The 14,338-nt window shown below is 31.3% G+C and overlaps 2 long non-coding RNA genes across 3 annotated transcripts; both read right to left on the bottom strand.

The window, feature by feature from the left end:
* Positions 1–3,331: 3,331 nt before the first annotated feature.
* LOC128558978 (uncharacterized) lies at positions 3,332–10,104 on the bottom strand. Its single transcript, XR_008371997.1, has 3 exons — positions 9,987–10,104; positions 8,488–8,597; positions 3,332–3,468 (listed from the first exon to the last, which is right to left on the bottom strand). It is a non-coding gene; the product is annotated as an uncharacterized LOC128558978 (long non-coding RNA).
* A 753-nt stretch (positions 10,105–10,857) lies between these two features.
* On the bottom strand, positions 10,858–13,802 carry LOC123522871 (uncharacterized). 2 transcript variants are annotated; one of them, XR_008372223.1, is made up of 4 exons: positions 13,567–13,802; positions 12,763–12,874; positions 11,676–11,771; positions 10,858–10,992 (listed from the first exon to the last, which is right to left on the bottom strand). It is a non-coding gene; the product is annotated as an uncharacterized LOC123522871 (long non-coding RNA). The 2 variants fall into 2 exon arrangements; XR_008372222.1 differs by lacking the exon at positions 13,567–13,802 and having other exon boundaries at positions 12,763–13,478.
* Positions 13,803–14,338: the final 536 nt, after the last annotated feature.

The raw sequence follows: 14,338 nt of genomic DNA on the forward strand, positions 1-14,338 counted from the left end.
TTTGATGTTTAGTATGTAACATTTTCTTTTAGTCAACTGTAGCAGGATGCTGCTTCTTTATCCTCTCAAAAGATTGTAAACACTTTCACATCAATGGTGATGACCAAAAGGGTCTTAAGTATTTAATAGACACTTAGGAAATATATATTGTTTGATACTTTGATAGAGATTACACACAAATACCAATATCATGTAAATCATTAAAACAGGAGACCTAGAAAGGCATTTCGTATATCTATAATTAGTATGATTTTTCAAACAAATGAAAGTCCACATAAAAAGAATCATATTCCTGCGTAGAAACTTAAATTACTATTGATATATGCTTTATTGCCAGGTGAATGTGTCAAGCATCTCGATTATTTAAACTCAATTGTACACAATTGAAACCTAAATATCTATTTTAGAACATATTTCTGCAATAAAGAATAATTTCTATGCTAATCTAGCAACACAATGATGTTGTCTAGCCCAAAATACCACATCGAAACAGTTAAAAACTGAACTATAAGTAGTCTTAACAATTAATGGGAGGTAATTCATTTATATTATTAGGTACCAATATTTAAATTCTGGTAACACATTGGTACAATTTTATAATATTTCTGTCACCCATATTAGAAACAACACTGAAAATCAGTTATGAAACATGTGTATCAAGCAGTAAAGCAGAAAAAAGCAAATCAGATATTATGAACCTCTCCAGAAATAACTTTTTAGTATTAAAACAAAGAAAAATATCAAACAGGGAATGTTAACTTTTCCCCACTATCCAAGAAAAGTGCACACAATATATTTCAGTTTCAAAACTGAAGCCTAAACACTTCATAAATTCGAGTAAAGATAAATCTCAATATTCTTCCAATCTTGAATTGATAACTTGAACAAAGAAACAGTGAAAATATTTTCTTAAACATTATCATTTAAATACATTATAGACAAAAATTAGCACCATGTATACTTTCGTTGTATTGTAGGAGGTCATTGGGGCATATTTTAAGTCATGCATGTGTTAATGTATGTACTTTTAGTGTCATACCTTTATTTTCATTTATCATCTATTAGCATGCAATTTCATCACAATCAAATCTTAAACTACTTCATGGATCCATAACCAGTCAAAAATATGCATAGACCTGAATAAATGATTGGTTTTTAACATATGTCGCCGAACACAATGATTTTCTACTAACTGAAATAAGGCCGTCTCTCTACAGACATCAATATGTACAACAATCACCTGAGTCAAATGATATTACATGAACCTGTTAGAAATATTGATAATGCAACCTTTTAGTAGTCTTGGTCTTTATATTGACTGAAAGTGCCAAATAGATTGCCCAAATTCCTGAAATGTAGTACTAAACTTATGGGCTGATTTGATTTGATTTGTTTGATTCTGTTATCAACTCAAAAATAATAAAATCATTTTTTCTCTGTCACTGTTATTTTTAGCATTTCGTTATCAAAAATGTCCCTGTCACAACCCCTAAATTGAGAGTTGAACATTGAAATGTTATTCTTTCAAAAACATAACATCAGTAATAGTAATATCATGAAAAAAAAAACAGCCAAACATATGAAACCGATGAAACTGTGCATGACGGGAATTATACTTGAGCAAATAAAGCAGAACTGCTTTGATAAGCTATACATGGCTGTCTAGCCTCTCAAGAGTGTCATGTTTATACTATCATCGCGCTGTTTAGGCCATTACAACATTTTATACATATTTCAGAACTAAAAATATCTGCCGTATTAATCTTGTGGTCATATATGATATTGTATGACCAAATGTGCCTCACTGAAACAGTGAAAATGGACCTATAAGCATTTTAAACAAATAAATGGAGGTAAATTACTTATATATAATGTTCTAATACTTCAAATATAATAACACTTTGGTTTAATTATGGCATTGTTTTGGCCTGATAGACGAACACCAGCACTGAAAATCATCATATAGGAAATCAAATATGATATGCATGAACTTCTCCTGAAATTACTTTGTTCAAATAACACTTACTTTTTCCTTTTAATCATACCTCTACTACTCTTTATCAATAACCACCTCCGCTCTATCAGTACATGAGTTACCCACAATTATGTCTTAAAATCTTCATTGATCTATAACATCAGCCAGACATGTGCAGTGACCTAAATATAGGATTTATTGTAAAGATCATTGCAGTCTTCAAACACCCCAACCACCCTCCCTGAGGCAATGCTTACTCTACGCAGACACCAAAAATTGTAGGTTTCATCAGAATAACATGAAATTAAATGTACCTGTTAGAAATATATTAGAAATATCTATAGTGCAAATTTGAGCATTCCTAGTCCTTATAATGACAGTAATTGATGTTTTCCATAGCCTTTCATTAAGAAATGACCCTGTCACATACCTCAAAATTCAGAACTGACCTTCGAAATATGATTCAGAAACATAACGTGAGACACACAAGAATAGTAATGTTACTTTGAGGAGAGCAAATCATTTTAAACAGATGCAACTGTACATAATACGAAGCAGAATCTATAGAAGGAAATTAATATTGCTTTGAACAAATACTTTCATCTCCACTTAGTGGTTTTCAGGCATTTTAAGAGTGCCCTTTCTATGTTATATTCACACAATTTTAGACTACAGAATACCTCAATAATTAAGAACTAGAAACATCTGTCAAACTAATCTAGTTTTGCGTAACAATGATGTTGTCTATCCCCAAATATCTCTCTGAAGAAGTTACAAACTGAAACAAAAGCATTCTTAACAATTAATGGGAGATAATTCATTTCTGTATTAAGTACCAATATTTCAATTCTGATAAAACTTTACTTGAATTTTGGCACTTTTCTGTCAAACAAACAAACAACAACACTGTTGAATAACATGTATATCATGCCGAAAAGCAAATAAGGTATGTATGAACTTATCCAGAAAAAAATTATCCAAATGACATTTACTTTTCCTACTCTTTCCTGTTAAAAGCACACATTAGACTACGTGTCCTTAAAATGTAACTGGAACATGAACACTTAACTTAAAATTAACATAACAGTTTTATGCTGACATCTAACCGGATGATAATTTTTTCTGAGCAGCAAGACCAAAGATATTCTTATATATAAATACCATTTATTTTCCTCCCTTCAGTTGTAAACAACTGAACCAATAAAAAACAAATGTAATAACTTAAACATTATCAATCATCACATACAATGAGAAAAAAAGGGAAGAGAAAAGTAGCAAGAGACAGACTCTCTCGGCTTCAAGGAAAACAGAAATATTTTCCATATATAATGCCTGGGGTCGTAGAATCACTTTCTAAGTTATACCTTTCTTAATGTCTGTAAGTTTAGTGTCATACCTCTATCATTCTTCATCAATAAACGCCCTGGCTCTATCACTACAGTCATGTCTAAACTTCTATATGGATCCATAACCAACCAAGCATATGCAGTCACCTAAATAAAAGATTTATTTTAAACATCAATACTGTCATCCAATATTTCAACCCGCTTCATGCCCTACTCACATGAAAATTTCAGACTAAGTCATACAACACTTGCATGTCTAAATTTGTAACAAGGAAAATAATGTGGTGACAGTTTTTCAAGGTAATATAAATGTGTGGAGGGATGTGGTTGTCGTACAATTCAATGTAAAAGTAACTGATTGGACTTTGATCCTTGTTTAAACACTTGAGAATTTATCGTCAAGCTTAAGGATATTCTTGTATTCAAGTTTCCATGTCATTCCAGCTTTCAGTTGAAAGTTTAAGCGATCAAATTAGCAAAACGAGGACCTAAAATTACATAGTATCAAACGTCTTAAAAAAGAGAAACAGCCTACCGCGGTTTCAGGCTGCGAAAGAGCAAAAGTTTATAAATATAATAACGTCTGTATTAAGTATATGTTTAAGTGTAATTACTCCTTCAATCTTGTATAAAGAACTTCATTAAACCATAGCATGTCAAACAAGACAAAGGATCTAAATAAAAGGTTTATCAAAAGTAAGAATACAGATACCCAGCCCTAAACACCTTCTCATTGCATTCTCACTGAAATTCTGACTTTTAGCAGACATCAAAAATTACATATTTCAATGGAGACAAGTGCTATTATCTATTGTAATCCAGTATCATAATTTTATGCAAATTTGGTGCACCCTTGATCTTTATATTGACTGAAAACGTTCGCCTTAACGTCCACTTTAATTCCAATAGTTATATTCCTGAACAACATAGGAATCTGCAAGGAAATATTTCTAAAAAACATAATAGATAATAAATTTTTAGCTATTAAAGTAAATTCGAAATCGAAATTAAGCTCTCTTTAGGACAAACCGTGTTATTGATAGTTCCATATACTTTCATTCTAAGAAATTGCCCTTTTACATACCCCCTACCCTCCCCCCCCCCCACATACTCTTTTACCCCACTGTGTTGATGGAATTTAGAGGCCAAATGTCTCTTGTCTTCTATGCTGACCTTAAGAAAATCATTCATTCAGCCAAGCACTTATTATATACTACAACTTTCACAGAAAACGTTGCTATGCTTTATTTTGACAAACATTTTATGACTGTAACATAACAATTTTTCTCCAATCAGCTTATGATGGGATTCCATCCAATCAAAAGCCACGATTTGATAACAATTTCTGTCACAGAGGGACTATATAGTTACGATAGTATTATCATTTTAAAATAAACACATCAAAACAACATATGTTTTATTTACTGTGTCCTAAAATTCAAGCCTCTTGTTCCATTTGATGTTTAGTACGTAACATTTTCTTTTAGTCAACTGTAGCAGGATGCTGCTTCTTTATCCTCTCAAAAAAGATTGTAAACACTTTCACATCAATGGTAATGACCAAAAGGGTCTTAAGTATTTAATAGACACTTAGTAAATATATATTGTTTGATACTTTGATAGAGATTACACACAAATACCAATATCATGTAAATCATTAAAAACAGGAGACCTAGAAAGTCTTTCTAGTAGACCTCTACTACAAGCATTTCGTATATCTATAATTAGTAAGATTTTTCATCAAAATGCAAGTCCGCATAAAATGAATCATATTCCTGCGTAGAAACTTAAATTACTATTGATATTATGCTTTATGAATGTGTCAAGCATCTCGATTATTTAAACTCAATTGTACACAAGGGAAACGTAAATATCTATTTTAGAACATTTCTGCAATAAAGAATAATTTCTATGCTAATCTAGCAACACAATGATGTTGTCTAGCCCAAAATACCACATCGAAACAGTTAAAAACTGAACTATAAGTAGTCTTAACAATTAATGGGAGGTAATTCATTGATATTATTAGGTACCAATATTTAAATTCTGGTAACACACTGGTACAATTTTATAATATTTCTGTCACCCACATTAGAAACAACACTAAAAATCAGTTATGAAACATGTGTATCAAGCAGTAAAGCAGAAAAAGCAGCAAATAAATGATTGTTTTTTAACATCAGTCGTCGAACCCTATGATTTTCTACTAACTGAGAAAAGTCATTACAGTACAGACATTAAAATGTACAACAATCATCTCGGTCAAATGATATTACATGAACCTGTTAGAAATATTGATAATGCAACCTTTTAGTAGTCTTGGTCTTTATATTGACTGAAAGTGCCAAGTAGATTGCCCAAATTCCTGAAATATAGTACTAAACTTATTGGCTGGTTTGATTTCATTTGTTTGATTCTGTTATCAACTCAAAAATAGTAATATCATTTTTTTCTCTGTCACTATTATTTTTAGCATTTCGTTATCAAAAATGTCCCTGTCACAACGCCTAAATTGAGAGCTGACTATTCCTGTACGAAATTTTACAGCTGTAAAAGACCTGTATTTTTGTTCAAAATAACAGTCATGCTTTTACAAATTTACACCTGTAGATTTTATATAACAACATTGATTTTACAGCTGTAGATTTCAATTTACAGCTGTCAAACGACTGTTAAACAGTTCGAAATATGCAAATGAGCTATACCTGTAAAAAAAGTTACAGCTGTAAAAATGAAAAAAGTTACAGCTGTAAAAATGCCCAAAAGTTACAGCTGTAGAAATGTTATGTGTTGAAAAAGAGGGCATTATTTTAAGGGACGAAAATAGAGGTGCAAAAAGTTTTAGGATGAATTGCAGTTCTCTAGATAAGGTAGCAATTACTATGAAAATGGCAAAATAAATGATCTACTACGTAAAGTATATGTGGTATGATTACAGTATAGCAACAGCAAAATTCAAGAGTAGGATACAAAGTAGAACATATGCAGATCTTGTTTATAAAACTTTCTATGTCAGTCATGAAAACATATGTCAATCTTGTAATTATCTCTTTTAAGCTTAGCGGCTTCCAGTATAGAGTAAATAGTTAATGTATGTACTTATACATGTCCTTTTACAACTATAATAGATAATTAAACATCTGTACTTACTCTAAACCGCTTTAAATTCCAAAATTTTACAAGATGTGATGTCTGTGTGAATTTCAGTTATATCCCGCCAAAATGCATTAAAGATGGCTGACAATTCTCATGTTTCCCCCAAAAAATGTTACAGCTGTAATTTTGAGACATGACCATTTTACAGCTGTAACTTTCAACAGTAAAATTTTTACAGCTGTAAATTGAGACCTTCATATTTTACATCTGAAAATTTCAACTGTATTTCTGATCATTTTTCCACTTACAGGTCTTTTACAGTTGTAATTTTAAAATACAGGTCTTTTACAGACGTTTTACAGCTGTAAAACAGGTCCTTTTTTCGTACAGGTTGGAATGTTATTCTTTCAAAAACATAACATCAGTAATAGTAATATCATAAAGAAAACTGCCAAACATATGAATCAGATGAAACTGTGCATGACGGGAAGTATACTCGTGCAAATAAAGCAGAACTGCTTTAATAAGCTATACATGGCTGTTTAGCATCTCAAGAGTGTCATGCTTAAACTATCATCGCGCTGTTTAGACCATTACAACATTTAATACATATTTCAGAACTAAAAATATCAAGCGATCATAGATGATATTGTATGACCAAATGTGCCTCACTTAAACAGTGAAAAAGGACCTATAAGCATTTTAAACAAATAGTTTGAGGTAATTTACTTCTATATAATGTTCTAATACTTCAAATATAATAACACTTTGGTTTAATTATGGCATTGTTTTGGACTGGTAGACAAACAACAGCACTGAAAATCATCATATAGGAAATCAAATATGCATGAACTTCTCCTGAAATTACTTTGTTCAAATAACACTTACTTTTTCCTTTTTATCATACCTCTACTACTCTTTATCAATAACCACCTCCGCTCTATCAGTACATGAGTTACCCACAATTATGTCTTAAAATCTTCATTGATCTATAACACCAGCGAGACATGTGCAGTGACCTAAATATAGGATTTATTGTAAAGATCATTGCAGTCTTCAAACACCCCAACCACCCTCCCTGAGGCAATGCTTACTCTACGCAGACACCAAAAATTGTAGATTTCATCAGAATAATATGAAATTAAACGTACCTGTTAGAAATATACTAGAAATATCTAAAGTGCAAATTTGAGCATTTCTAGTCCTTATAATGACTGAAGGTGCTGTAATTTTATTGTTAAACAACTGTTAGTCTTTAGACTTAAAGTATCGTTAATCAAAATACTTTGATTGATTTTTTCCATAGCCTTCCATTAAGGAATTACCCTGCCACATACCTCAAAATTCAGAACTGACTTTTGAAATATGATTCAAAAACATAACGTGAGACACACAAGAATAGTAATGTAACTTTGAGGAGAGCAAATCATTTGAAACAGATGCAACTGTACATAATACGAAGCAGAATCTATCGAAGGAAATTAACATTGCTTTAAACAAATGCTTTCATCTCCACTTAATGGTTGTCAAGCATCTTAAGAGTGCCCTTTCTATGTTATATTCACACAATTTTAGACTACAGAATACCTTAATATATAATTAATAACTAAAAACATCTGCTAAACTAATCTAGTCTTCCGTAACAATGATGTTGTCTATCCCCAAATATCTCACTGAAGCAGTTAAAAACTGAAACATAAGCATTCTTTACAATTAATGGGAGATTACCTCTATATTATGTACCAATATTTTCAATTTCTGATAAATTGGCAATTTGCTGTCAAACAAACAAACAACAACACTGTTATATAACATTTATATCATACCGTAAAGCAAATAAGGTATTATGAATTTCTTCACAAAGAAATGTTTGAATGGTATTTACTTTTCCTACTCTATCCTTTAAAAGGCACACGTTAGACTACTTGTCTTTAAATAGTTTAAAATTGTAACTGGAACCTGAATACTTAACTTAAAAGAAATATAACAAGTTTCCATATATGATAGGAAGGTCGTAGAAGCGCATTTTAAGTTAATTCTGTCTTAATATGTGTATGTTAAGTGTCATACCTCTAGTATTTTTCATCAATAAACGCCCTGGCTCTTTCAGTACATGCCTGCCTCACAATCATGTCTAAACTTCTTTATGGATCCATAACCCACCAACCATGTGTATTCACCTAAATAAAAGATTTATATTCTAACCTTCTTCAAGCTTTACTCCTTGGGAAATTTCTGACATTATGCAGACACTAAATATTGCAAGTATCCTGGGTCGCATGATATTGCATGCACCTGGTAGAAATATTAATAACGCAACCCTTGAGCGTTTTTATAACTGTAATTGTGTTGCTAAACAGCTGGGTAGCTTTGAATCGGCTACAAACTAAAGAAGAAGAAAATATTTTTTCTATATCATTTATTTTAGAAAATTCAAATTTAGAATGAAAATCTCTTGTAGACACTCTTCTTGATCTTTCCTTACCCTTCCATTATAAGGAATGGCCTTATCACTTACCCAAAACTTGAGCGTTGACAATTGAAACATGATTCTATCAATACAATAAATTCAGACACACAAAATAGTAATTGCATAAAAAAGACAGCGAAACATTTGGAACAGACGCAACTATACATAAAGGGAAGCAGAATTTATCGAAGAACAAAATTAGTTTCTTTTAAGATCTTTTTTTAAATCTCCAATCAAATGTCATGTTTTTGTTATTTTCACATAATTTAATACAATTGACACTTCACACAAGTGATCGGTACCAACTCTAAAAAATACCTGCTCTACTTATCTTGCAAAACAATGATGTCGTCTAGTCTTAAATATCTCACTGAGCAGTTAAAACATTGAAACATAAGCATTCTAAACAGTCAATGGGAGGTAATTCATTTTTATTATTGTGTACCAGTATTTCAATTCTGAAAACACTTTGGTTTGTATGTTTCTGTGAAACAAACTAACGACAATCAGTGATAAAACATGTACATCATACCGTGAAACAAATCAGATATGTTTGAACTTCCTTAGAAATAATCTTGTTCAAATGATACCTTCTTTTCCTACTCTAAGAAACAAAAAAGCAAAGTACTTTTCCCGCAAAGATATAACTGGAGACTGTCACTGAACACATGTCAGGTACATACAGGTAAAATAACTATATTTTTAATCTTGACTTTCAACTGAACAGAAGAGACAATATCTTCTTCTAAATAAATTATTGTAGAAAACTGTTTTAAAACTTCTTGAGCCTTAAATATTAACTGTATGTATCATTTAATGAATTTAATGAATGTACTTGACAGACCAAAGATCAAAGATATTCTAATATTCAAATTTCAATTATTTTCCTTCTTCCAACTGGAATTTGAACAACTAAACTAGGAAAAACAAATAAAATTACATGAACGTTATCATTAATCAAATATAATGAGAAATAAGGAAGACAAAAATAACGCCAGACAGACTCTCTTCGCTTCAAGAAAGTAGGAAAAAGATCCTATATATAACGTAGGCGGCTGCAGAAGCATATATTAAGTTGTGTGTACCTTTAGCGTCATACCTCTACTATTCTTCATCAATAATTATCCTGGCTCTATCAGTATATGATTGCCGCCCAAGTATGTCTGAAATTCTTTATCAATCCAAAACCAGCTATGCATATGCAGAAATTCATGTAAAGCAATAATGCAGTCATTCAACATTCATTGTGTCCCACCCACTGAAAGATACTGATTCTGCTCAAACCACAAAATTGAAAGAAGCAACTGGAGCTATTAAAACTGTGCATAATGCAATTTTTGGTCTTATATGAACTGAAGGTGGCCAATTACTTATTTAGATTTTTGTGATTGTGTTAGTAAAACAACTGGCTTTGAGTTTGCTAGAAAATCTAAATAAAAATCATTTTCCCAAATCAGTTGTTTCCACTTATCATTAATTAGATTAAACTTTCTTTAATTCAGACAATGCTGCTTAATTTTTCCACAGGCTTCCATTGTAAGAAATGGCACTGTCACATACTAAAATGTGTTGACCATTGAAATATGATTCTTTCAATGAAATAACGTACATGCCACACAAACGAAACAAATAATGCTATTTAGGCTCACTCAAGATATTTTTACATTTACTCTTCAAACACATATATACCCTCTGTATACCCTCTGTATAAACATAATGCAATCCGCTATCTATGTCTTAAGGATTTCAAATTTTAAGGAAAACGTTGTATTGTTTGATTTTGGCATACTGCATTTTTATCCAATCAGGCTTTGTCTCACTGTATCTTACGGGTTACCCTACACATATTTTGACCAATACAGAGCCATTTTTCAATAACCATATTTGACCTAAAGATGCTATATAATTACAATTAAATGCATTACGCTATTAAAATTTTAAAGTGAACACTTACCAAAGTAACAAAATTATTATGTTTGCTCTTGTCTTAATTTCAAGCCTTTCATTTAAGATGCATTATGTCACAGTATCTCAAGTAAACTTCAGCAGGTTGCCGATCAGTGATTTTCTTCTAGATCAACACAATCTCTCATCAAACGGGATAACTGAAAGAGACATAAGTGTTTAGATAACAGTAAACACACGTTGATATTTTGATAGATACATTAGTATTACACATTATTACCACAAGCTATAAAGTATAACAGGCATAACATGTATTTTAAATTCATCCCTACTACAAGCTACTCCTCATTTTACCATTAAATACAGCAAACATTTCAAACAGATGCAACTGTACATAAAGGGAAACATATCCTTCCGAAGAAATTAAAAATTTCTTTTGATAAATGCTTAATTAGAAAATAAATGGCTGTCAACAATCTCCATCTTAATATTGTAATAGTTTAGGTTATTTTCACACAATTATAGAGAATGGAAAACCTAAAATGCATATTTGAGAACTTATTTTTGCAATTAAGAATATCTTGCAAAACAATAATATTGCCTAATATTGTCAAAGTACCTTATTGAAGCAATTTAAATCTGAACTAAAACCAGCGTAAACGAATCATGAGAGGCAAGTCATTTCTATATTATGTACCTATATTACAATTCTGATGAATAAAACTTAGGTCCAGATTTGGCACTTTTCTTTCAAAGAGACTCTCAACATCCATGAAAATAAGTTTGAAAAACTTACATCATGCAAGAAAGCATATAATGTAGATGGCTTTAATAGCAAATTCAGCTGATGTCTATATTACATTAGGTATTTGTACTGTCATACCTGTACTATTCTTCATCAAAAACCACTCTAGCACTGATCCACTATCTTGTTAAAATTTATCAATAGAATCGTAACCGATCAGGCATGTCCTGAGACCTAGATAAAAGATTTATTGAAAAACAACAAGAAAATTATCCAACACTATAAACTTCTCACCACCCCAACTCTGAGAGAAAATTTTGAATCTAAGCAGGCAACAAAGATTGCATGTATCACTATGCTCTTATAACGACTAAGAGTGTCCACTGCCTTGTCTAAATTTCTAGATTTTATTACTTAACATTAGTACACTAGAAAACAAAAAGTCTGCTAGAAATTCTAAAGTAACAAAGTCTTTTTGTGTACAAACACACATAAAATAATACTCTCTTTAAATAACGAAATATGTGAGAAAATCTTTTGAAAAAAAAAAAACAGAATGCAACCGAGCAAAATATTGAAAGGCTCGGTGTGGTTAAGTGTGTTCATAGGTTATTGGACGTTCAACACCCCTAGAGTTTACAACACACTGTTTTGATCGTTATTGATGTTTCCATATTCTTCAATTATAAGACATGACCCAGTCACCTTCCCAAACATTGAGAGCTCACAATGAAAATGTGATCCATTAAGATAGCATGACACAAACAAATAACAATTACTATATGAGCCTAAACAATCCAATAGTTTTACGATTTTGCCTCAAACACATCCCCATTGTTGATTAGCATTTAGAGGCCCAATACCCACTGACGCATACAAATCTACAGCTACAATTTAGAAGTCATGCATTCATCTCGACACTTGATAGATATTCAATATATCAAAGACACAATGTATTAATTGGTTTTGAAACACATTTTCATTATTGTGACCTTACGTACGGGAGTTTATCTACAAATCCAATGCCATTATTCAATATCAGCATCTGACCCAAAGAGATTGTAAAATTTCAATATGCGTATATTAAGCTTTATTAATTTCGAAACAAATGATTTAAAGAGCCCAGCAGTAGCTTATTATTTTTAGAAAGGAGAATAAAAAGCTATATATAATGTAATATGTTGTAGATATGTATCTCTTAAAGTATAAATGTTTATTGGCATACCTCTACTGTTTTTCAAAATATCCCCACTAGCACTGTCAGAGCATGATTGTTCCTCAATCTTGTCTAAATTCTTCTTGGAACTGTAACCGGTCAAGCATGTCATGAGACCTAACTAAAAGGTTTATTTAAAATAGTTAACAAAACAGCAATTCATTTTTTTAAGTCTCAATGTTGTCAAGTCTCAATGTTTTCAAGTCTCAATCATTCCTGCTTTCAATTCACACATCAAAAATTACAAATATCTCTTGGACAGAATGCTATTGCATGTTTTAAAAATCAATATTGCAAAGTATGTGCACCTCTGGTGTTTAAATTGACTGAAAGTAACCAGGCTCTAACTTAGGTCTAAATTTCTTTATTGATTACTTAACAATTTTGAAGGCGTTGTTTCTGAAAAAAGGAAAAACAAAGGATTTTCAAAAACAACTAGCTTAAGTTTATATCAGTTATTTCAGATACTTCACAAGTCAAACTCTCTTTAGGTAAGACCCTACTATTGATTTTTTAATTAATTTCCACTACATGTATAAGAAATGGTCCTGTCACGTAACCCAAAATTGAGAGATATTATCATTAGAATGCAATGCTTTCGATAAGATTACACAAAATTAATAGTTCTATAAAGCCCTAAACATTTTTTATACATTTTATCTCCAACACACCTGCTAACTTCGTTGAATGCCAAATGACCACAGAAACCTGCTATTCAAACAATTAAAAACTAATGCTTCCAGCCAGATACTTTAATAATTCAAACATCTTATTGCTTGATATGTGCACACAAGATATAATTGTAAACATTACCTTTTTATCCAGTCAACTTATGTCTCCTTTAATCTATTACAGGTAGCATCTTAAAAGTGTGTACATACGTGTGTAACAATGTCTTGTTAATTTTACTTTAAGGTGAAATCTGATATATGAAATAAAACTTTACACAATTTTAGGACACCGTAAACAGTTTATATGTAAATGTAAGGGGCTAAACTGTAGGATAAAACAACTTGTACGTTTATGTGGTATTCGATCTTAGCATTGCTGTATACACTGAACAAAAGAGCTAACTCGATATTTGGCCAACTTGCCATTCATTTCTTACTTAAAAAATATAGTTTCCTAACCCATTAGTTCACTTAACGTTTTCTTTCTTACCATATATATTGTATAAATACTTAGGCGTAAAAAAAATTGTTTGTTTCCGGTATCCCGACCTACCCTAAATTTTTGGCCCGACCCTAAATGTTTTTATGGCCTTGGGGAACATTTTTTTTTCAACTTTTTGACAAAAAGTTGCAAAACTGCACTTTTATGCATATAACATGGTCAGTGATGTTATAAACTAAGTTACTGATGCTCTAGAGGCATAAACCCCCTATTTGTATTCATTTTTTGACACAAAAATAATTTCCGAAAAGTCTCCCTTAATAAAAAAAAATCCAAAAAAACAGTTTTTCCGACCTACCTACCCTAATTTTTTTGAGCATGTTACCGGAAACAAAGATTTGTTTTAGGCCTTATCTATATTTTTGTAACCAAAGAAGGAAAATTGCACTTTATTCCCATTCTAATAACCCCT

The sequence above is a fragment of the Mercenaria mercenaria genome, chromosome 8 (genome assembly GCF_021730395.1).
Source record: "Mercenaria mercenaria strain notata chromosome 8, MADL_Memer_1, whole genome shotgun sequence".
NCBI lineage: Eukaryota > Metazoa > Mollusca > Bivalvia > Venerida > Veneridae > Mercenaria > Mercenaria mercenaria.